Source organism: Mustela putorius, unplaced genomic scaffold (assembly GCF_011764305.1).
Source record: "Mustela putorius furo isolate JIRA1106 unplaced genomic scaffold, ASM1176430v1.1 tig00000508_pilon_pilon_pilon, whole genome shotgun sequence".
In the NCBI taxonomy this organism is placed as follows: Eukaryota; Metazoa; Chordata; class Mammalia; order Carnivora; family Mustelidae; genus Mustela; species Mustela putorius.
Window position 1 is genome coordinate 3254618 of NW_025421402.1, and position 24430 is coordinate 3279047.

At 40.3% G+C, this 24430-nt stretch overlaps 1 protein-coding gene across 3 annotated transcripts in view; it reads right to left on the reverse strand.

The window, feature by feature from the left end:
- Nucleotides 1–24430, reverse strand: part of KDM5B (lysine demethylase 5B) — an 89200-nt gene that overhangs the window by 58770 nt on the left and 6000 nt on the right. The window lies entirely within an intron of this gene.

Genomic DNA, 24430 nt, shown 5'->3' on the forward strand with positions numbered 1-24430 from the left:
ACATAGGGCTCCAACTCACCACCCCAAGATCAAGAATCACATGATTTTTGGACTGAGCCAGACAGGAGCCCCCTGCAAAAGTCACTGACTGAAAAAAATCAAAATTCCTCTATTCCATAAAAGCTATCTTTTTACAAAATAGCTGTATTAACGTCAAAACATCCATAAACTAAATTTTTATATGTAACTTCCTAGCTACCTTAACTTTTATTATAAAATTAAAGTTAAGTTTGGAGGTGGTGGTGAAGACTGCCATTCAAGGCTAATTTTAAAAAATCGTCCTTAACATATCTACTGCCACAGATTCTTAGAAGAACTGCTGTCATGAGGAAATAATCAGACAAGGAAAAGTATTATGCTACCTCTAAGTAGAGAAAACTGCAAACAACTTAAATGTCCACAGTAGGAGAATATTTAAAGGAATAAAAATTATGCTGTATTAATGGGGGCGCTTGGGTGGCGCAGTTGGTTAAGCAGCTGCCTTCGGCTCAGCTCACAATCTCAGTGGTCCCACATCTGGCTCCTTGCTCCCTCTCCCTTTGCCTGCTGCTCCCCCTTTGTGTTCTGACATGCGCACACACTCTCTCTCTAATAAATATATAAATAAACCTTTAAAAAGAAAAATTATGGGCCACGTGGGTGGCTCAGTGGGTTGGGTCTCTGCTTTCAGCTCAGGTCATGATCTCAGGGTCCTGGGATCAAGTCCCACATTGGGCTCTCTGCTTGGCAGGGAGCCTGCCTCCCCCCTTACCCTCTGCCTGCCTCTCTCTGTCTACTTGTAATCTCTGTCAAATAAACAAAATCTTTAAAAAAGAAAAGAAAAGAAATTATGCGGCATTAATTAATGAGTACAGAGTTCAGTTTGGAATAATGAACAAGTTCTGAAGATATTTTAGTGTTAATGGTTATTTTTTTAAAAGATTTTATTTATTTATTTGACAGAGAGAGAGACAGTGGCAAGGGGTGGGGGGAGGGAGAGCGCCCACAAGCGGGGGAGGGAGAAGCAGGCTTCCCACAAAGCAAGGAGCTGGATGTAGGGCTCAATCCCAGGACCCCTGATCATGATCTGAGCTAAAGGCAGAATCTTAACAACTGAGCCACTCAGGTGCCTGGCGTTAATGAACTGTACCCTTAAAATTATTACAATGGTAAATTCTTTATTATGCATATAATACTTTAACACATTTAAAAAAGCAAAAAGACAAAAAATTATGCAGCGGTAGAGCTCTATTTATTGACACTGAAAGATGTTATATTTGTTAAGGAGGAAAAGAAATACAGACTATGCAATATAAAAATATAACATTGGAAAGATATACAGCAAAAACAATTAGTAGTGGTTGTCTTTGGTGGTAGGAATACATATGATTTTCTTTTACTTCCTTAACCATTTCAAATACAATCTGAACTATGTTACATACATTAAATAACATTTCTCACATATTAAATTACCTTGGATTAAGAAAACAATACAAGGAAGTTCACAGTCTTTTTACCCTATTTCATACCCAGGAGTTTGTTCTAAGAAAATAATTCACCCAGAATCAACATACATGAAATTAACTACAGTATAATGTTAGAAAGATGACTGATATTATAACAACACTGAATATTATACAGCATTTTAAAATTCTAGATTTATGAAGAACTCATACCAATAAATAAGGAAACACAGAAAAATGGACAAATTGTGTTAGTAGTTACCAAGAAAAAATGGCTAGCTTTAAAAAGACTGTTGTTCAACTTTACTCAAAATTTAAAAAATACACAAGATTCCCATGTTTTTACCTACGAGGTTACCAATGATTTAAAATATACACACCACCATTATTAGCAATATGTGAGGAAATGTGGATCCCAATGATTAGTACGCTGTTTCTTTCTTTAATTTTTATTTATTTATTTTTTTAAAGATTTCACCTATTTATTTGACAGACATCACAAGTATGCAGAGAGGCAGGCAGAGAGAGTGGGGGAAGCAGGCTCCCTGCTGAGCAGAGAGCCCCATTCCGGGCTGGATCCCAGGATCCTGGGATCAGGACCTGAGCCAAAGGCAGAGGCTTTAACCCACTAAGCCACCCAGGTGTCTCTAGTATGCTGTTTCTGGAGGTCAATTAGAAACATCGAATTTTTAAAGGTCTATTGACCCAGCAATTCCTCAGGTTAGAATTTAAAAATATTTGTTAACATTCACAACACCAAAATAGAGGAAAAAAAAAATTAACTGCAGAATTGTTTTAACTTAAGACCTTACTAATGGGGAATCTGGCTGGCTCAGTGAGTGGAACATGAGGCTCTTGATCTCAGTTTGAGCCCACATTGGATGTGGAGAGTACTTAAAAAAAAAAAAAATCCTAAAAAACAAACAAACAAACAAACCTTAGTATCTATCAGTGAAGAATAAGGTAAGTAAATGTTGACACATCTATAAATAGTAATAAAATACTCTGCAACTGCAATAAAGAAAAAAAAATCTACATGTTCTAAATACAAAAGACAGCCAAGACTGAATGAGTAAAAAACCCTCAAACATGTAAAATCATGCAAACCGTATTACATGTATATAAATTTTAAAGACTTTCATAATAGGAGGGGGAAAGATTATTTGACACACAGATCACAACTGGGCAGAGAGGCAGTCAGAGAGAGAGAGGAGGAAGCAGGCTCCCTGCTGAGCAGCGAGCCCAATGTGGGGCTCGATCCCAGGACTCTGGGATCATGACCTGAGCCGAAGGCAGAGGCTTTAACCCACTGAGCCACCCAGGCACCCCAAAAGAGATTATTATTATTTCGAATCTATATTATTAGAATTTTTATTACTATTGGTTAGTTTTAGTTTAAAAGTAAAACAAGGGGAGTGAATGGGTGGCTCAGTGGGTTAAGCCTCTGCCTTCAGCTCAGGTCATGATCCCAGGGTCCTGGGATCGAGTCCCACACTGGGCTCTCTTCTCAGCGGGAAGCCTGCTTCCCCCCCCCTCTCTCACTGCCTGCCTCTCTGCCTACTTATGATCTCTGTCTGTCAAATAAATAAATAAATAAATAAATAAATAAATAAAATCTTCACAAGTAAAACCAGGGTCTGGTGCACCTGGCTGATTCTGCCTCAGTTCGTGGAGAATACAATTCTCGATCTTTGGGTCCTTAATTCAGTCCCACACTGGGCACAGAGCTTACTTTAGACAAAAAAAAAAAAAAAAAAAGTAAAAGAAGGTTTTGTTTTAGTGATTAGAAGCCTTCAGTAAAGTGCCCACCAGCGATGCCTGATAAACTATTATGTTAAAAAGATTACATCTTACCACAATTTCTTTTAATAAGGAAAATGCAGATCAGAAATTGGTACAAAGCTATTTACTATTAGAATACCAAAAAGAGGGGAGCCTGGGTGGCTCAGTCGTTAGGCGTCTGCCTCCAACTTGGGTCATGATCCCAGGGTCCTGGGATGGAGCCTGGGGGGATGGGGAGTGGTGTTCCTGTTCTGCCGGAGGCCTGTTTCTCCCTCTTCCACTCCCCCTGCTAGTGTTCCCTCTCTCGCTGTGTCTATGTCAAATAAATAAATAAAATCTTTAAAAAGAAAATACCAAAAAGAAGAAACAAAAAAAAAGAAAGAAAAGGAAAAAGTAAAAAAAAAAAAAAAAGTGGCAGCACTACCCATTTAAAAAGGTCATCACAGATAAGGGTTTCAAGTATTTTATGTTGTCACACTGCCTCTTCCACAAAGACTATGGCTCTTGTTTCAGCTGTCATTTAAAGAAATACTATACTTTGTTAATCAACTTAAAAATATTACCTACTCCAACCTGGGTTGGAAAGGTGCAAGTCATTTATTTTTGTTTGGCTTGATAACTAAAGATAAAGAAAGCAATGTGTTTAATTATATAGAACACAATGTAGTGGAAGACAATCACATTGCTCAATATCCTATCACAGGCTAAGAGGAAGACTTTATGTTGTTCAGAGCTTTGCTCTCTAATATCTCATAAAAGCTGTAGGCTTTCTGAAATGAACTGATCTGCATTGAAGGCTACACCAAAAACGTATCAAAGATAATATGTAAGAATATACAAGTAAATGATTAACATACTGTCCACATGGCCTAAAAATTTTATAAACTAAGACTTATGGGTAATGTAGGACATCCCCTGATTAATCAAGTTGGACTTTTTCTTTTCCAAATAGGCCTTCTAATCCCAAAACACAATGATAGGAAATTAATTTCATCTTATCTATATATTAAAGTTTTAATACTATAGTGAGTTATGTCTTTGTATGTACGTATGTATTTTTATATATATATGTATGTATTATATAATATATACTTATTCTATACTGAAGCTTTTTCAAATAAAATGAATCCTAAAAATAAAGCATCAGGAGGAAAACAGAACTTATCTATCACTAAGGAAGTTCACACAGCAGGGATAATAAGCTAAAAACTAAAACTCAGAAGATCATTCCTTCATTAAATACAGATCGCTGAAAACTATCACTTCTTCTAGTTACAGAGAATGAGGGAAAATGGGATGCCATTTAGTTTCAAGACTTTCACTGTCAGCTGCAAAGCTTTACTACAATAAAAGAATTACATATTATTTGCAATGCTCACATTGAAATATCATTGGCTGAGTCTCACCTCAATGAGCTCTAATTTTGAAATGGGGAGAAAAAGCCAGCAAAGAAGGAAAGAAATCATTAAATAACAGTGCGATAATTTTGGGTTTGACACTTAAGTATCTAAAGGGGATACCATATAATCTAACCAAAACTTTTAGTCCCGAACAATAAAATGATTCACAAATATTTTTCTAGCATAAAAAGAGTATTTCCATACTAACTAGGTGTTCTAAGGGTTCATAGATTGCAAGGCATCCCATATAAATTTCCTGCTAAGATTCACTCACTTTTAAAACTTCAAATGTCTTTTAGAGGTGCCTGGGTGGCTCAGTCAGTTAAGGGAACAACTCTTGATTTAGGCTCAGGTCATGATCTCAGGGTCATGGGATTGAGCCCCATGTCGGGCTCCAAACTCAGTGCAAAGTCTTGCTTGAGTTTCTCTCTCCTTCTTCCTCAGCCCTCTCTCTCTCTCTCTCACTGAAATAAGTAAGTCTTTTTAAAGCCTTCATTTTGAAAGGCTTATTTATTATTATTATTAATTATTATTATTTAACTATTATTTAAACGTTCAATTATTTTCCTAAGCACTAAAAAAATATATTCCTTGCAAGGCAATTAAATAGGAAGTTGAAGCTTCAAAATCGTCAGAGGCCTGGGACACATCAAGCAACATTTTCCTTAGTCCCAGCATTAACTGAGCAACAACTTACAGTACATTTAACTGAGAAATGTGCAATAAAATTGACCAGTGGGAGATTAACTTAACTTTCATAGGATGCTAAGAATTTTTTAAAAACTCCATGAAAATTCACTCTGCGAATCATCCCCAACTAGCAGCCACATACCAGAATACTGTCTTTATCTTTCTAAATACAGAGAAGCTATCACCATTTTAAGATCTAACACTAAGAAAAATTAGAAAGTACATACTTTACAAGAGGCTTTTCCAGAAGCTGGTTCTCGGACTCTGGCAGACAAACTAACTTTTAAAAATTAATGTCAAGGGGCGCCTGAGTTGCTCGATCCGCTGGACATCTGCCTTCAGCTCAGGTCAAGATCTCAGGGTCCTAGGATGGGATCGAGTCCCATGTCAGGCTCCCTACTCAGGAGGGAGTCTGCTTCTTCCTCTGCCTCTGCCCCTCCCCCTGCTCCGGTTTGCTCTCTCACTCTCAAATATATAAATAAAATCTTAAAAAAAAAAAAAAATCAATGTCAAAAGCTCATTCTGGTTAGTTCACAAAGAATAACATTAACTAAGGACCACTGTATTTTATAACTGCATGTGTTCTATGAAAGCTAGTCATGACAGAATATACGCATTCAAAGGATTTTTAATCCAGTGCAGCAGAGCTAAACTTTGTGCCTGAATCCAGAGTCTGTTTTTAGGTTATCAACACAGTAACACAAAATGATAGTGCAAAATTTTAAGGAACTGAACAAAGAATCTGTTAGTATTTTAAGTCAAGTCAGAAAATTTTTCAGTTAAGCCACCAAGATTTATCAACCTGAATTAAGATTTTTTTGAGCTGTTTATTTGAGAGCTCAGTGGTGGGAGGAATGGTGTTGTTGAGGAAGCAGAGGAGGAGAGGGAGACAGAGAATCCCAAGCAGGCACCACATGCAGCACACAGCATGGAGCCCAACATGTGGCTCAATCCCACAATTCCAAAGGAATTGACCCCAGCAGAAATCCAGAGTCGGATGCTTAACTAACTGAGCCCTTCAGGGGCTCAGTTGGTTAAGCCAAGGGCCCCCACCTTGGCCCCTTAAGGGCCCCCAGGCGCCCTTCAAACTTAATAAAAATCTGAGTAGCACATATGGAAGTATGTATGAAGTACAATTTAAAAGACTACTTTCTCATACATTAACAGTTTTATGTCAACACGATGTCCTTAAGACAAATTCAAGGAGGAAGAACTGGGAAGAGCATAATCATTATAAATCCCCATTTATAAATTAAAAGACAAGCAGAGTTACTATTTGTGAGTCCCTCAGTGGAATCCACTGACCACTCACTGATGGGCGGTCTACCAGGACAGTTCTGTAATACAAGACTTCGGTGTCTTCCCAAAAGAAATAAAATGTGTTAGATACGACTAACTTCTCCCTTTTTTCTTAATTCCCTCTAGATAGGCTTGGCACTAAGCAGCTTTAGTTAGCCACCCATTTGTTCAAAGTCTGTTTAAGACCTCCCATCCTTAGTGAGCCACTAATAAAAAACAAACAAAAACACTGAGAATTTTCTTTTTAGACTTTAGAATCACACTTTCTTCCTTAAATCAGAGGTTCTTACATTGTATAGAATTGACTGTATGTGGATTTTTGCCAGCCAGTTCACAGCTTTCACCAGGGTTTCAAAGGGGTATGTAACCTCAAAAAAGAAGGAAAAAAAGTCCTGGGAATATGTTTGGCTTTCATAAATGTTTGTACCTCCAAGTTCTTTCTCACTACCCCAACCTACTTTTTTCAGTTCCTTCTTGTACTTAACCAAGACATGATAATGGATAAGATGCGTGGCTCCTCAGAATGTCAGAGGTTGTAGATATTATAGTACAGGACACAAAGAGCAATGCACTTAGAAGTCAGAAGACCTGGATTTGCACTTTGGTTCTTTAACCACCACCAGAAGGATCTTAACTTTTCAATTTGAACTGTACAAACAAGAGCCACCTTCAGAACTATGGCGAAAATTAAAACGACAAATATAAAGCACTGTTTATTGTAAAACAAAAATAGAAAGTACTATATTTACATTAAGTTCTGATCACTGAAATATCATTTCTTCTAGCAAAAAGTCACTGCAAGGTGACACCTGGGTGGCTCAGTGGGTTAAAGCCTCTGCTTTCGGTTTGGGTCATGATCCCAGGGTCATGGGATCGAGCCCCAATCGAGCCCCCACCCCCACCCCGAGCTCTCCGATCGGTGGGGAGCCAGCCAGCTTTGCCTCTCTCTTTGTTTCCCACTCTGCCCACTTGTGATCTCCGTCTGTCAAATAAATAAAGAAAATCTTAAAAAAAAAAAAAAGTCACTGCAGGGGCTCCTGGGTGGCTCAGTGGGATAAGGCCTCTACCTTCGGCTCAGGTCATGGTCCCAGGGACTTGGGATAGAGTCCGAATCCGGCTTCCTGCTCAGCAGGAAACTTGCTTCTCCCTCTCTCTCTGTGCCTGCCTCTCTGCCTACTTGTGATCTGTCAAATAAATAAATAAAATCTTAAAAAAAAAAAAAGTCACTGCAGCCTCAACTTTCAAGGACCATCGGACATCTAAGCTTTATCTTTAAGGACTCTATCCTTCCAGCCTAACTCTAGTTGGCATCAGGGCAATTTCAACCCAGATTAAAGGACTACCTTATATTTCCACACCCTGCCACCCAATTACTCCTTCAATGCTCTTTTTTTTTTTTTTAAAGATTTTATTTATTTATTTGACAGAGAGAAATCACAAGTAGATGGAGAGGCAGGCAGAGAGAGAGAGAGAGGGAAGCAGGCTCCCTGCTGAGCAGAGAGCCCGATGCGGAACTCGATCCCAGGACTCTGAGATCATGACCCGAGCCGAAGGCAGTGGCTTAACCCACTGAGCCACCCAGGCGCCCTTCAATGCTCATTTTTTAAACACAATTATATCATTTCCTTTATCCTTGTAGAGTAAAACAGATGTGAAAGAGGATACACTTTGGAGTCACACTGCCTGGGTTCAAATCCTGACCGTGTGGCTTTGTACTAATCTCCCTGTAGCTCAGGTGCATGTATAAAGGGGAAACTATGAGGCTTAAATACATGTAAAAAGCCTTTAGACAGGTCCTGGCATTTACAAAGTAAATGGTCAAAAATGTTAGTCACGGGACGCCTGGGTGACTCAGTGGGTTAAAGCCTCTGCCTTCTGCTCAGGTCATGATCTCAGGGTCCTGGGATTGAGCCCTGAATAGGGCTCTCTGCTCAGTGGGGAGCCTGTTTCATCCTCTCTCTCTCTCTCTGCCTGCCTCTCTGCCTACTTGTGTGATCTGCCAAATAAATAAATAAAATCTTAAGAAAAAAAAAGGACCTTTAAAAAAAAATGTTAGGGGGCGCCTGGGTGGCTCAGTGGGTTAAGCCGCTGCCTTCGGCTCGGGTCATGATCTCAGGGTCCTGGGATTGAGCCCCGCATCGGGCTCTCTGCTCAGTGGGGAGTCTGCTTCCTCCTCCCTATCTCTGCCTGCCTCTCTGCCTACTTCTGATCTCTGTCTGTCAAATAAATAAATAAAATCTTTAAATAAATAAATAAATACTTTTTAAAAGATTAATATATAATATTCAAGGCCCATTAGTCTAATTTTTTGCTGGATTTTTTTCAGCTTTACTGAAATATATACAATTGTGCAGAGGGAGAGGCAGACATCTAGCTGAGCAGGGAGCTGGGTGTGGGGCTTGATACCAGGACCTTGAGATAACAACCCCCACGGTAGGCAGACATCTAACTGAGCCACCCAGGAGCCCCTATGCAATCTTGCTTCTTCTTCTTCTTCTTAAGATTTTATTTACTTATTTGACAGAGATCACACGTAGGCAAAGAGGCAGGCAGAGAGAGAGAGGAGGGAGTAGGCTCCCCACTGAGCAGAGAGCCCTATGCGGGGCTCAATCCCAGAACCCTGGGATCATGACTTGAGCCGAAGGCAGAGGCTTTAACCCACTGAGCCATCCAGGTGCCCCTGAAACCTTGATTCTTAAACAAGAATATACTGTTAGGTTTCCATGCTTAAAGAGCTTTTTCTAAGATTGTTTTAGGTATGTAATTCAAGAGTAGAGGCACTTAATGGATCTGCTAAAAGAGGAGCTCGCCTGGGTGGCTCAGTCAGTTAAGCAACTGCCTTTGGCTCAGGTCATGATTCCAGGGTCCTGGGATAGAGTTCCACATTGAGTCTGCCTCTCCCCTTGCTCGTGCTCACTTGCGTGTGCACACGCTCTCTCTTTCTCTCAAATAAATAAATAAAACTTAAAAAAAAAAATGACAGTTATTCTGGCTCTACAGATTATCAGCTACATCTAAGTATAAAAATTATTTAATTATTTAATTTAAAATGAAGACTACCTTCACAGAACAGTACTGAGGATGTTCAACAAATGCTATCGAACAAGTAAAAATTCCAGTCATGAAAGTTAGTGTTAAACATTTCTACAAAGCTAAAAGGTATAAAGTCAAAAGGTCTGACTGGTAAAAACATGCCAATGAAGAAAACTTGATAACAAGACTTCGTAAACGAAGAAAACAGTTTAGTAAAAACACATCTGCTCCTTATTGAGATATGGGTTAGTCTATCAAGGGAGGTGAGGCTCATGTTGTGGCACAGGATTTATGCTCATTATGATGATACAAAAATTCTCAGTTTTAAGTCCTTCCATAGACAAGACTGCAAGAATAGGTATCCCCTTTAAAAAAAAAAAAAAAATCAGAGGTTCCTGTCTGGCTCAGCCATTGGAGCATGCGACTCTTGATCTCAGGGTCATGAGTTTGAGCCCCACACTGAGTGCAGAGATTACTGAAAAATAAAATCTTAAAAATAAATAAACAATATTAAAAAAAAAAAAATGAGTTGCCAATATACGTAGTCTCACCATGAGAAAAACAAGAGATAAATTCCAATAGTGGGACAGCTTACAAAATTCCCAGTCAGTACTCCTCAAAATCGTCAAGTTCATCAGAAATAGTTTGAGAAACTGCAACAGCTTAAAAAAGCCTAAAGAGGGGTGCCTGGGTGGTTCAGTGAGTTAAGCCTCTGCCTTCGGCTCTGGTCATGATCTCACGGTCCTGGGATGGAGCCCGCCATCAGGCTCTCTCTCAGCAGGGAGCTTGCTTCCCCCACCCTCTCTCCCTACCTCTCTTAATACTTGACCTCTCTCTCTCTGCCAAATAAATGAATAGAATCCTTGGGGGGGAGCCTAAAGAGACATGACAGCCAAATATGTGGTACCCTGGATGAGATCCTGAAACAAAAGAAGGGTATTAGCTATAAAACTACGGAAATATAAATAAAATGCATGGACTTTAGTTAATAACAATGTCCATTCATTAATTATAGCAAAGATGTCATAATAATGTAAGGTGTTAATAAAAGAGAAAAGTAGGTGAAGGAATACGTGGGAACTCTACACAATTTTTCTAGAAGTCTAATAGTTCTTTAAAATACCAAGTCAGGGACGCCTGGGTGGCTCAGTTGGTTAAGCAGCTGCCTTCGGCTCAGGTCATGATCCCAGCGTCCTGGGATCGAGTCCCACATTGGGCTCCTTGCCCCGCAGGGAGCCTGCCTCTCCCTCTGACTCTGCCTGCCACTCTGCCTGTGCTCTCTCTCTCTCTGACAAATAAATAAAATCTTTAAAAAAAAAAAAAACTAATAAAATGACAAAATAAGACCAACAAAGCCCACTTTCTCACATTTTAGTTGATACTGGTTATAAGGGAAGTGTATTGTTTTCCCTTTAGGAAACACATTTAAATTTTCATTTCATTTCACAGAAGCACAGATAATTGAAGTTCTTACCAAACCCTCTACTACTGGTTTTAAATGTCCTTTGCAACCAGTGTACGTCTTACACATGCACAGATCCTAGATTTATTTCTCCTGAGTCAGGCCTTTGCAGAACTGTTTCTCTTATGACTACAACTCTCAAACTTTTGGTCTTAGGACGCCCCTATTTTTTTTTTAAAGCTTTTATTCATTTATTTGTCAGAGAGAGAGAGAGAAAGAGAGGCAGGTTCCAGCTGATCAAAAAGCCTGATGTGGGACTCGATCCCAGGACCCTGGGAGCATGACCTGAGCTGAATGAAGGCAGATGCTTCACCTACTGAGCCACCCAAGCGTCCCATGGACCTCTGAAAACTCTTAGAAACTGAGGCCCTCAAAGAGCTTTAGTCTATTTAGCTTGTATCTATTCACTCTGATGACAAAAGAAATTTAAAATATTTTATGTGCACCTGGCTGGCTCAGTTGGAAGATCATGCTACTCTTGATCTTGAGGTCCAGAGTTCGAGCCCTACTTTGGGTGTAGAGATTACTCAAATAAATTAAAACTTAAAAAAATAAAATGTTTCAAATAAATTCATTTAATAATAATCAAAAAGTAAAAGAATGGCATTGTTTTATGTTGCATATATTTTACAAGTCTCTTTAATGTCTGGCTAATGGAAATAAGTCGTTGGGTGTGTGCCTTCCCACTCCCTCTGCTTGTGTTCCTCTGAGAGAGGCTGTCCCAGTCAAATAAATAAAATTAAAAAAAAAAGCTAGAATTTCATATTTTCTTTTATAGTCAATCAGCTGTAGTATATTGTCTTGGTTTAAAGCCTATCAAGAAAATCTGGTTACATATATTTAGTTGAAAAGAGGTAGTTCTGGGGTGCCTGGGTGGCTCAGTGGGTTAAGCCGCTGCCTTCGGCTCAGGTCATGATCTCAGGGTCCTGGGATCGAGCCCCACATTGGGCTCTCTGCTCGGCAGGGAGCCTGCTTCCTCCTCTGCCTGCCTCTCTGCCTGCTTGTGATCTCTCTCTGTCAAATAAATAAATAAAATCTTTAAAATTAAAAAAAAAAAAGAAAAGAGGTAGTTCTTTTGGACCTGCTGAAAAGGTCTCAAGAACACTCCAAGAGTCATTTCCTCAATCCAAACCCTGGAAACAGGGGCGCCTGGGTAGCTCAGTGGGTTAAGCCTCTGCATTTGGCTCCGGTCATGATTTCAGGGCCCTGGGGTCGAGCCCTGCAGGGGGCTCTCTGCTCAGTGGATAGCCTGCTTCCCCCTCTCTCCTGCCTGCCTCTCTGCCTACTTGTGATCTCCGTCAAATAAATAAAATCTTTAAAAAAAAAAAAAAAAAACACCCTGGAAAACAACTCTTAATAATCCTTATCCCTAAAGAATTCCCAACCAGTCTGTCCCTCCAAGGAACTCTATCCATCCAGATTTTTTTTTTTTAAGACTTTATTTATTCATTTGAGAGACAGTGAGAGAGAGCATGAATAAGGAGAAGGTCAAAGGGAGAAGCAGACTCCCCTTCGAGCCGGGAGCCCGATGCGGGACTCGATCCCGGAACTCCAGGATCATGACCCGAGCCGAAGGCAGTCATCCAACCAACTGAGCCACTCAGGCGTCCCCCATCCAGATTTTTTAAATGGCCCCTTTATAGCGAAATAAGTCAAGCGGAGAAAGACAACTATCATATGATCTCCCTAATATGAGGAAGTGGTGATGCAACAACATGGGGGCTTAAGTGGGTAGGAGAAGAATAAATGAAACAAGATGGGATTGGGAGGGAGACAAACCATAAGTGACTCTTAATCTCACAAAATGAACTGTGGGTTGCTGGGGGGAGGGGGGTTGGGACAAGGGGGGGGGTTATGGACATTGGGGAGGGTATGTGCTTTGGTGAGTGCTGTGAAGTGTGTAAACCTGGAGATTCATAGACCTATACCCCTGGGGATAAAAATATATGTTTATAAAAAATAAAAAATTTAAAGAATAAAAAAAAAAGGTCCCTTTAAGTGTTTTCTCTATTCACTAGCAATGATTTCTTGACCTTTATATGTACTGCCAACCTTTTTAGAAAAGGTATACCAGTGTCAGCCCAGTCTTCCCTAAAAACCCCACCACCAAAAAGATCTTGAAACTACCAACTTAATCATATGCAAACATAAAGAAACGATTAACGGAGGTACTAAAGGGGCACCAGGGTGGCTCTGCCAGTTAAGGGTCTGCTTTCAGCTCAGGTCATGATCCCAGGGTCTTAGGATGCAGCCCCCAGTTGGGCTCCCTGCTCAGTAGGGGAGTTTGCTCTCACTCTGTCCTTACTCCTGGCTAGTGTTCTTTCTTGCTCATTCTCTCTCAAATGAATAAATTAAAAACAAAAAACACCACTTGTACTAAAATATTAAGGACCTTTGTTAAAATTGTAATGCCTATAATTGACAGGACCTGGTAAAAGCTGTCAGTTTACATTTTACAGACATCTTCACAGACTCTTTACAAGAATATTAAGTGTCCGAGCACTATTTCTATGGAGGAGAATCTATTAGTAAATGAAAACACACTGGTATAAAAGGGACACCCCATGTACTTTTTAAGCATCAGTCCCAATAAGGTCCTCTTTCACCACTTTTTAAAAATCTTATTTATTTATTCAGGAGTGAGAGAGAAGAGAGAGAGAGCATGTGTTGGGGCAGAGGGACAGAGGGAGAAGTGGACGGCCCACTGAGCAGGGAGCCCACACGGGACCTGATCCCAGGACTCTGGGATCACGATGCAAACGAAAACCGAAGGCAGATGCTTAGCCGACTGAGCCACCCAGGTGCCCCTCTCTTCCACCATTTTTTTTTTTAAGATTTTATTTATTTATTTATTTTATTTATTTATATACAGAGAGAGAGAGACAGAATGAGAGAGAGAACAGAAGTAGGGGGAGTTGGGAGAGGCAGAAGCAGGCCTCCCACGGGGCAGGGAGTCTGATGCGGGACTAGATCCCAAGATCATGAGAACATAACGTGAGCTGAAGGTAGAGGCTTAACGACTGAGCCACCCAGGTACCCCATCTTCACCACTTATAATAAAACTTGGTAACAATAATCTGTATTTGTAGGACCCCTAAATGACTTAAATTTATTATTGTCAAAACCATGTGGAAATACCATGGAAAATAGTCCTTCCAAAACTTCAAAAAGATGGTTTCCTTTCCAGGACAGTTACAGGAACAAGCTAACTAAGTACCACCTTGTTTATAAACAGTAAGAGCAAGAGAATAATAACAAGATCACGTGAAGACCTTACTCTTTCAAAACATCCCTAACAGGGGCGCCTGGTGGCTCAGTCGATTAAGCAGCTGCCTTCAGCTCAGGTCATGATCCCAGGGTCTTGGGATCGAGCCCCACATCGGGCTCCCCGCTCAGCAGAGAGTCTGCTTCTCTCTCTCCCTCTGCCTGCCACTCTGCTTACTTGTGCTCTCTATGTCTCTGTCAAATAAATAAATAAAATCTTAAAAAAAAAAAGTCCCTAACAGATGTCTACCCCTACCAAAAAGTTACGTACTGAGGTGATTCATACAAATTTTTGGCATATTCCCAAAAGTCTTATTTATATGCTTCTATTTAGAAGCATCCTTTTAAAAATCACCCGGAAGGATCATAAGAAAGCTAAATCCCTAGTATAAATCATCTTCCACTCAAATAGGTTGACATGATAGATCACTCATGAAAATTTAAGAGGAGAGCATTATTTCTCTTGGATCATTCATTGACACCTCATGACACAAAAGTCACCAAATAAAACCAGAAGAAATGTCAGATTCTTCTCCCCTACAGCAATTATAACTGGCATAAATATTGCTTCAATACAATCAAGTAGCTATACTGCCAGATTTTCTCCCCCAAGAAAATTTAATTAAGTAGTTTTGATTCTGTTTTTCTTTTTTTTTCCCAAGTAGGATCCCAGTGAGGAAAAGACAATTTCTGAGAGAAAATTGAGGCTACCAAGGTTAAGAAAAAATAACATGCTTCAGAGAAAGGTTCCAGAAATGATCTGTCAGGGGAAGGGGTTGAGGAAAAAGGTTGGACACGGCCCCTACAACCTTCCCCTCAGCAACACCCAAACCCACCTGGGTACGGAGGGGAGGGAAAGGTAAACAGGCCACACCCTACCTTGAAGGCCTTGCTGTATCTGTAAACACATGTTCTACAACTTTAGTACTTTACATCTGGACACTCCAAGATTCAAAATCAAGGTCACGAAAGGGACAGTAACTACACTACCAAATGGCCTAGGTCTCTAAGAAGATACTAAAAGACTACAAAATCTTTGTTTTTGCTTGATGTTCCATATCAAGACATATTTGGCAATTGTACTAAGAGAAACATAAATAATAAGCCATTCATTTCACTAGATGCAAATATTTAAGTTATTTAGCCCAGCTACAATTAGCTGCAAGCCTAACGTTAAAAGTAGAAATAAGGGGCGCCTGGGTGGCTCAGTGGGTTGGTTAAGCCTCTGCCTTCAGCTCTGGTCATGATCTCAGGGTCCTGGGATCGAGTCCCACATCGGGCTCTCTGCTTGGCAGGGAGCCTGCTTCCTCCCCTCTCTCTCTGCCTGCCTCTCTGCATACTTGTGATCTCTCTCTGTCAAATAAATAAATAAAATCTTTAAAAAAAAAAAAAAGGTAGAAATAATTTTAGAACCTGTATGATCCCTAACAGCCACATCTGAAGTAAAAGACTGAAGTCTGGACTTGAATAGGAATTGATAGGAAGCTGCTCTATACATCACTGCCAGATCACTTAGTATTTTTAGGGCAATATGCAATTCTACTCAATATGCTATAATTCTGACCATGTTTCAAGGCTAGCTACATCTCCTATTTGAAAGAGAAAAAGATGCACTAACACATAGGCATGCTCAACTTACAATGGCAGATAAATAGGTCTTACCTCCAAAGGTCTTAAATTTATCTTGGGATATATCTCAAACCATGCTGGTATTATTGTAGAGACAGCACCATCAACTGCCTTATTTATTTCACATTTACTGCCACATTTAATAATAGTTTGATTTACAAGAAAACCCACTTTAATGTAAAATACGCAGAAATTGCAGCCTAATAAAATTGGTCCTCAGCTGAATGGCTGCCGGGTATCAAAGGGACAAACTCCATAAAACTCTTCTATTTTTGCAGGTTTTAAATAAAGGATTTTGCAGCTGTGGACCCAATTCATTTCTTCATTCACCAGAGCTGAAAAAAAAGGAGTCCCTAGTTTCTGGCCCTATAGTTGAGAAATTCTGCTAATTCAAAGTCAAAAGATAGAGAATTCCTTATATTAACAGCTGCCTAAACCTTATCAGGGAACTATCTAAAATCAGTTCTTAAACCTAGATGGGCGGGGGGGGGGGGGGGGGCACCTGGGTGGCTCAGTCGGTTAAGCATCTGGCTTCAGCTCATGTCATCTTCTCAAGGGTCCTGGGATCGAGTCCCACATTGGGGTCCCTGCTCAGTGGAGAGGCTGCTTCTCCCTCTCCCTCTGCATGCCGCGCTGCCTACTTGTGTTCTCTCCCTCTCAAATAAAATCTTCAAAAATAATAAACACACACACACACACACACCCCTTGGCTTTTAAAATGACCAGAGGAGGGCGCCTGAGTGGCTTAGTCAGTCAAGCATCTGCTCAGGTCATGAATCCAAGCTCCTGGGAATGAGTCGTCCCCCTCCTCCCAGGATCCCTGTTCAGTGGGAAGTCCGCTTCTCCCGCTAACACAGCCATGCCCCCGCCCCGCCATTTTTTCTCTCTCTCTCAAAAATAAGTAAAATCTTTTAATAAATAAACAAATAAATATGACCAGAGGCCAGAGGAATGCCTTAAAATTCAAACGTGGGCATTCCATGAGATTCTAATTCAATTCTGCAGTGGAGTCCAGGATGATTTTGATGGGAGTTAGGGCTACATTCAGGGTGCCTAAGGCTTAATGGATACTCTTCCATTAAACCTGGGTGGTTACTGAAATTGATGAGCCAGGATTAAGAATTAATGAAATGGGGACACCTGGATGGCTCAGCTGGTTAAGCAGCTGCCTTCAGCTCAGTTCATGATCCCAGGGTCATGGGATCAAGTCCCACATCAGGCTCCTTGCTCAGCAGGGAGTCTGCTTCTCCCTCTGCCTCTGCCTGCCATTCTGTCTGCCTATGCTTGTTCTCTCCCCTTTCTCTCTCTCTGATAAATAAATAAAATCTTAAAAAAAAAAAAAAAAAAAAAAAAAAGAATTAATGAAATGGTATTTTAGTATCATTTGGTATCACTACTAATTTTACTGATGTTCCTTCAGTTGTGTTTGGATGGTGAGAAGGAAGCTAGGGAAAACCACTCTTTGCCCCAAAAAGCCTATGAGAGGAAATGAGAAGAGCTAGCTAATTAGTGGGACTTATTAAGGGAGCCACTGTATATAATAAGGAAGAACAGTGAACTTGGAAGTAAAGCCATGGTTTGGAAGTTTCTAATCTGTCCTTTAAAAGCTGTGTCACCTTAGGGGGTACACCTGGGTGGCTCATTTGGTTGACCATCTGACTCTCGATTTCGGCTTAGGTCATGATCTCAGGATCCTGAGATCAACTGAGTCCAGCATTGGCTTCTACACTCAGTTGGGGGCGCCTGGGTGGCTCAGTGGGGTAAAGCCTCTGCCTTTGGCTCGCCGGGGTCCTAGGATCGAGCCCCACATCGGGCTCTCTGCTCAGCAGGGAGCCTGCTTCCTCTTCTCTCTCCCTGCCTGCATCTCTGCCTACTTGTGATCTCGTTCTGTAAAATAAATAAATAAAATCTTAAAAGAAAAAAAATACACTGTTGGGAATCAGCATGAGATTCTCCCTCGCCCTCTGCCCCTACTCCACTCACACACACACACTCTCTTTCTCAAATAAATAAATAAACCTTAAAAAAAGGCTTTTTCACCTTAGACAAGTCACTTAACTTCTCTCAGCAGTTTCCTTATCTATGAAACTGTCATATGTTAGCAGAAAGAACTAAGTAACAAAAATGTTTTCTGCTGAGTACATCAGAAAAAAAAAGGGTAGCCTACACCAGGACAGGAATGTATAAGCAAAAGAATAATACAAACAGATAATAAAACAGCCAATAATAAAGTAATAAAAGATTCATAATTTTCCATCAACTGTCTCATCTATTAACTGTTATCTTTACAATGGATATATGAGGCAATATAAGTAGTGGGTATTTTTAAAAGATTTTATTTATTTATTTATTTATCTATTTATTTATTTTTAAAAGATTTTATTTATTTATTTGACAGACAGAGATTACAAGCAGGCAGAGGCAGGTAGAGAGGCAGGCAGGCTCCCCGCTGAGCAGAGAGCCCGATGCAGGGCTCGATCCCAGGACTCTGAGATCATGACCTGAGCCGAAGGCAGCGGCTTAACCCACTGAGCCACCCAGGCATCCCAAAGATTTTATTTATTTATTTGACAGACAGAGATCACAAGTAGGCAGAGAGGCAGGCAGAGAGAGAGGAGGAAACAGGCTTCCTGCTGAGCAGAGCCTGATGTGGGGCTCGATCCCTGGACCCTGGGATCATGACCCGAGCCGAAAGCAGAGGCTTTAACCTACTGAGCCACCCAAGAGCCCCTAAGTAGTGGTTAAGTGCACTAACTCTAGGTTCAAATCCTTACTCCATCACGTACTGGTCAGGTGACTTTGAGTAAGTTTACTTACCTCTTTTAGGACTCACTATGTAAAGCAGGGCAAGTTCAATGGAATAAGAAACTCTGAAAATAGTCAGGACCCTCTTAAAGCTAACAGCTCAAGGATAACACATTAACAATGGAACACACACCAGAAGGCAAATGTTTTGTTTCCTACTGTAGTATTCTTTCCATGAATCTGCTCTCTTCAAGTTCTCACTTCCTAGCTGATACCAATCTCCAAAAACAAATTACCTTGGATCCTAAGTCAAATTCTAAACTCCGTTCCTCTCAAAAAAAATCTTGATAAGCAATTAAAACGTAAGTTGAAGATAAATTTTATAAATGAAGAGGAGAAAAGCCACAGATTAGCAGAGAAAAAAAGGGGTGAAAGGAACCCAGTAGAATGGACTGCCATGAAGTACAATTTTTCCTTTAATGACAATCTTTCTTTTTGTTTTTAAAGATTTTATTTATTTATGACAGAGAGATCGTGAGAGAGGGAACACAAGCACAGGGGAGCTGGACAAGGAGAAGCAGGCTCCCCACTGAGCAAGGAGCCTATATGGGGCTGGATACCAGGACACTGGGATCATGACCTGAGTCGAAGGCAAATGCTTAACGACTGAGCCACCCAAGCTCATGAAGCACAGTTTTTAAAAACCCTAAATCCACATCATACACAAATCCCTGAAGCCAGCTTCCTACTGGAAAATCTGGTGGCCAGTCTCAATTAATCCATAATACATCATACCACTGGATAGGAGCCTCTCTGGGAGAAGAAAAAGCTTTGAATATGTGAATATCTAAATTTTACAAAATGGAAATTATACTCCGAAGTCTGTCTTTGTAGACCTCTCTCATCTCCACTCCCTCAACCCTGTCCCATAACTAAGATACCATAATACAAATCCTAAGAGATCCTGCTCTCCCCATCTCTTCCCTCCAAGTTAGAGACTGGCAAAGATGAGACATTACCATCTGGTTTAATGATGAGTTGGTACAACCACACAGAAAATTGGGAGGATTTTTTTTTTTAAGATTTTATTTATTTGACACAGAAAGAGAAAGGAACAGGGAGAGAGGGAATACAAGCAGCGGGGGTGGGAAAGGGAGAAAAGCAGGTTTCCCACTGAGCAGGGAGCTGGATGTGGGCTCCATCCCAGAACCCTGGGATCGTGACCTGAGCTAAAGGCAGAAGCTTAACGACTGAGCCACCCAGGTGCCCCTGGGAGGATCTTGCCTTAAAGACCTTGTAAATGTGTGGGTTTGATAAGGATTTGTTCTTTGTTTCGGAGTTATGAGATTAGAGTAAAATGGTAACATTTCAATATCTAGTCTGGAGTATGTATGCCACATAGGAATATGAGCTGAATGAAAGCCCCAACCAAGTGCTCAACACACACTAAGTTTTCAACTTTCAGTTCTCTGAACATTACAATCTGGTCAAGCCAGTGAGATGGCATGAATTAGCACAGGAATGCACAAAAATCTGCCTACGGCCACATAAGGAGCATAGCTCAGAAGAGAACTCTTAGGCTAGGTGCATGTTCCCTAACTAAAATACTCAACGTTTGAAGACTTAAAAGTTGTTTAAACATACTGGAAAGTGTTTTTAATACATCTAGGAAGCAATACTAAATAAACTGCTTGATTCAAGATAAAAACAAACAAACAAAAAGGAAACGGGCACCTAGGTGGCACAGTCTGTTTAGCCTCTGACTCTTGGTTTCGGCTCAGGTGGTGATCTCAGGGTCGTGGGATCAAGGCCCACAGTAGCCTCCACACTCAGTGCAGAGTCTGCTTGAAATTTTCTCTCCCTCACCCACTGCCGCTCCCACACTTGAGCACTTTCTCTCTTGAAACAAAAACAAACCAAAAAACAAAAAAAAAACAAAAAAACAAAAAACCCCACTAGTACAAACAATATATATGAGTCTACGTAAGAGACAATGTTATGAGGTCCAATAACAAGATATATCCGGACAAAAGACTGGGGAATCCAGGTTTGTATGGGAATTCTCAGCAGCTTTTTTTTTTTTTTTTTTTTTAAGTTCGCCTGTTACTAAGGAAAAAAATACAGTCTGGCTCTGTCCTGAGGATCAAAATAAACATCTTCCCTGCCGCCTTTTACTTTTCTTTCTCCCCATTTTACAAGAAGAATTACTGTGGAATATTACATTAAAGACGCAATCGAATAACTCAATTTCCTACTTAGGAAAAACTGGGATTATTTGATTGTTAGGTAAGATAAAATGCCCTCCATTTACAGGGCTTTGACAACATCACAGCCATCTCATACTAGGAGAGATTTAAATGATTTTAAACATTTCTTAATACAAAGCTCACCTAATACAAACTCTTGCCTGAATATGCATACTACACAAGACACACATAACATATGCACCTGCAAATTTTCTGAAATAGTTTATAACAGTTCTACTTAAAAAAAATTTTATTTATTTTTTAAAAGATTTTATTCATTCATTTATTTGACAGACAAAGATTACAAGTACACAGAGAAGCAGGCAGAGAGAGAGGAGGAAAACAGGCTCCCTGCTGAGCATAGAGCCTGATGTGGGGCTCGATCCCAGGACTGTGGGATCATGACCTGAGCCAAAGGCAGAGGCTTTAACCCACTGAACCACCCAAGTGCCCCTAAAAAAAGATTTTAATCTAATTTTAACCTAATTTTTAAAAATATCTAGGAATAAACAAGCTTCATCTAGACCAAAAGAAGAATTACATTCTGTACATCATAGTTTTAATGCTGAGTTTTTTTACTTTTCAAGTTTCACTTTTTAAAAATCCTTTCTTTCACTGTAGGGGAATAGGAGGGACACATATTTGTACTAACTCTTGCCTCACTAAATCTGTTCCCAGACTCTTCCTAGCAGTGAACAAATAAAGCTTTAGGATTTAAGCTCCTTGCAACCCATCAATTAATTAATCTGGACAGCAGCCCTAGGTCAGTGTCAGATCCCCTTAAAGCAGATGAGAAAGCACACATTGGAGAAAAATGACATTGTCCAAGGTCATGACAGAATTAGACTCAGAACTCTACCTACCTATGCTCTAAAATCTAGAAACACATGACTCCTTCTTTTACATAATAAAGGAACAGACTTTAGGGGCTCCTGGGTGGCTCATCTGATTAAGTGCTATGGTCCTGGAGTCCTGGTATCAAGCCCCAGTTGGGCTCCCTGCTCAGTAGGGAGTCTGCTTTCCCCTCTCCCTCTGCCCCTCCCCCTGCTCGTTCTCACACACACACACTCTCTCTCTCTCTCTCTCTCTCTCAAATAAATAAAATCTTTTAAAAAAATAAAGGAACAGACTTAAAAAATAATAATCCAGGGTCACTGGGTGGCTCAGTAGTTGGGCATCTGCCTTTGGCTCAGGTCATGATCCCAGGTTCCTAGGGTCAAGCCTCAGCTCAGCAAAAAGCCTGTTTCTCCCTCTCCCACTCCCCCTGCTTGTGTTCCTACTCTCACTGTGTCTTTCTCTGTCAAAAAAAAAAGAAAAACTTCCTTAAAAAAAAAAAAATTCCACATACACTTCCCTTGATAAAGCTTACTTTTACCCATGCAAAATATTCCTTAAATTTTACACCTATTGTAAAATAACGTATTACCAAGTGAAATGAAATCAGTCAGTTCTAAAAAACCATTCATGGGACACCTGGGTGGCTCAGAGAATTGAGCCTCTGCCTTCGGCCTAGGTCATGGTCTCAGGGTCCTGGGATCGAGTCCCGCATCAGGCTTTCGCTCCCCTGCTTCCCTCTCTCTCTCTGCCTGCCTCTATGCCTACTTGTGATCTCTGTCAAATAAATAAAATCTTTACAGATAAATAAATAAATAAATGCAAACATTAATTATGTGATCTTCTGCCTGGTGTTGTTTAACCTGTTTCCTACTGAGAAATTAAGTTATTATTTTGACGGGGAAAGCAATAAAATTTTAAGGGCTTATGACAGAAAATATTTTTCAATGACCTGATTTTCAAACTGTCCCTTTTCAACTTTTGACACCACAGAAATGTTTATCAGCAATTCGGCTAAAACAGAAACTGCACCGAGGCTGAAGGCCAAACTACCCCTCTTCACAGAAAAGTGAACCTAACAGCCTAAGCAACAACTAATTAGCCCCCTTTGATTCTCATGTTCTTAAAACTCCTTTTCCAGGAGAAATTTCAGATTCTTTTCCACTATAGCAATTGTAATTGGTGCAAATAGTATTTTAAACATGCTTATCCCAAGCCATGTTATAAGGAAGTAGCTACACTGCCACCATTTGTCCCCCAAGGGAGAGAACAGTTGAGCTAGCCTGGCAGACAGAAATGGACAGAGAAAGAATGGAAGGATGCTTGCAGAGAATGCCCTCCAACCTACTCCAACCTACTCCAACCACCACCACAACCACCACCACACTTCTGGGTGCCAAGAGTTGACTGAAGATGGTCAAATTTCTGCACAGGTTCCAATAATGTGTAATAAAGCAACAAAGCCACTGCTTAAAACTGAGAAATGCAGGGTGCCTGGCTGGCTCAGTCAGTAGAGCATGAGTCTTGATCTCTAGGTTGTAGGTTCAAGACACAAACTGGATACAGAGATTACTTAAAAATAAAATCTTAAAAAAAAAATTTGAGAAATATAATCCCCATTCTAAACGGGTAAAGAAACCATCACTCACTAAAGGCTAGAAACCCCATTCCTAACTGCCCAAATCTCACTCACACCCTTCATAAGGCAAAATTGTTCTTTATAACTAACTGAAGGCACTAGCTTACTCTCAATCCCAATGCTACTAATCTGCTTTCTGCTCTTCTATATCCAGGAAAATAGCTAAAAGGGACTACATTCTCTGTGCTTTTGTGTATGGTTGAGTATTTTCATAATAAAAATCTTTGACTTTACACACTGGAAGTGATAGCTCTGGCAGAACAAAGTAATCTTTCTGTCCAGAAAGAAAGGTAAATGAGAAAAAAAGAAAAAACAAAACAAAAACAGATGGGATGACTGTAGACAGTGTCTAAGGTATAAGACAATGATAGCAACTTTTTAGAGGAATGATCTACAATGAAATGTTTAAAAAAACAAAAGGACTTTTAAGAATGCATTTAGTCAAATTCCAAACATGGCACAATTATGGAACAGAAATGTCTCAGTGCCCTGGTGGTGGCTTTTCCTCATTACTCTGGTTCATAAACACGGGGATTGTATAAAAAGCACATTCACCACAGAAATCATCTAATAGTTAATGACAGAAAAAGCAGCACTTTTGGAAGAATTTTTGGAGGTTATTAAGGTAGCATCTCATTTAACTTTTTTCCATGCTAAGACACAGCAGTTAACAAAAAAGTCCTTGGTATGCTGCATACAATTCTCAGGTCTCCAACAAGTTTCTCACAAATTACATTTTAAAATCCAGTTATAAGTTTCTCGAACTTTATTTTTTTAAAAGATTTTATTTCAGAGAGAGAGAGACAGAGAGCGCGTGCACAAGCAGGGAGAACAGCAAAGGGAGAGAGAGAAGCGGGCTCCACCATCCCAGGACCCTAATCCCAACACAGCCGCTTAAATAATCTGAACCACCCAGGCACCCCTCTCAACTTTAATATAAAACAAAATGGGAGAAGCCCAAGTGT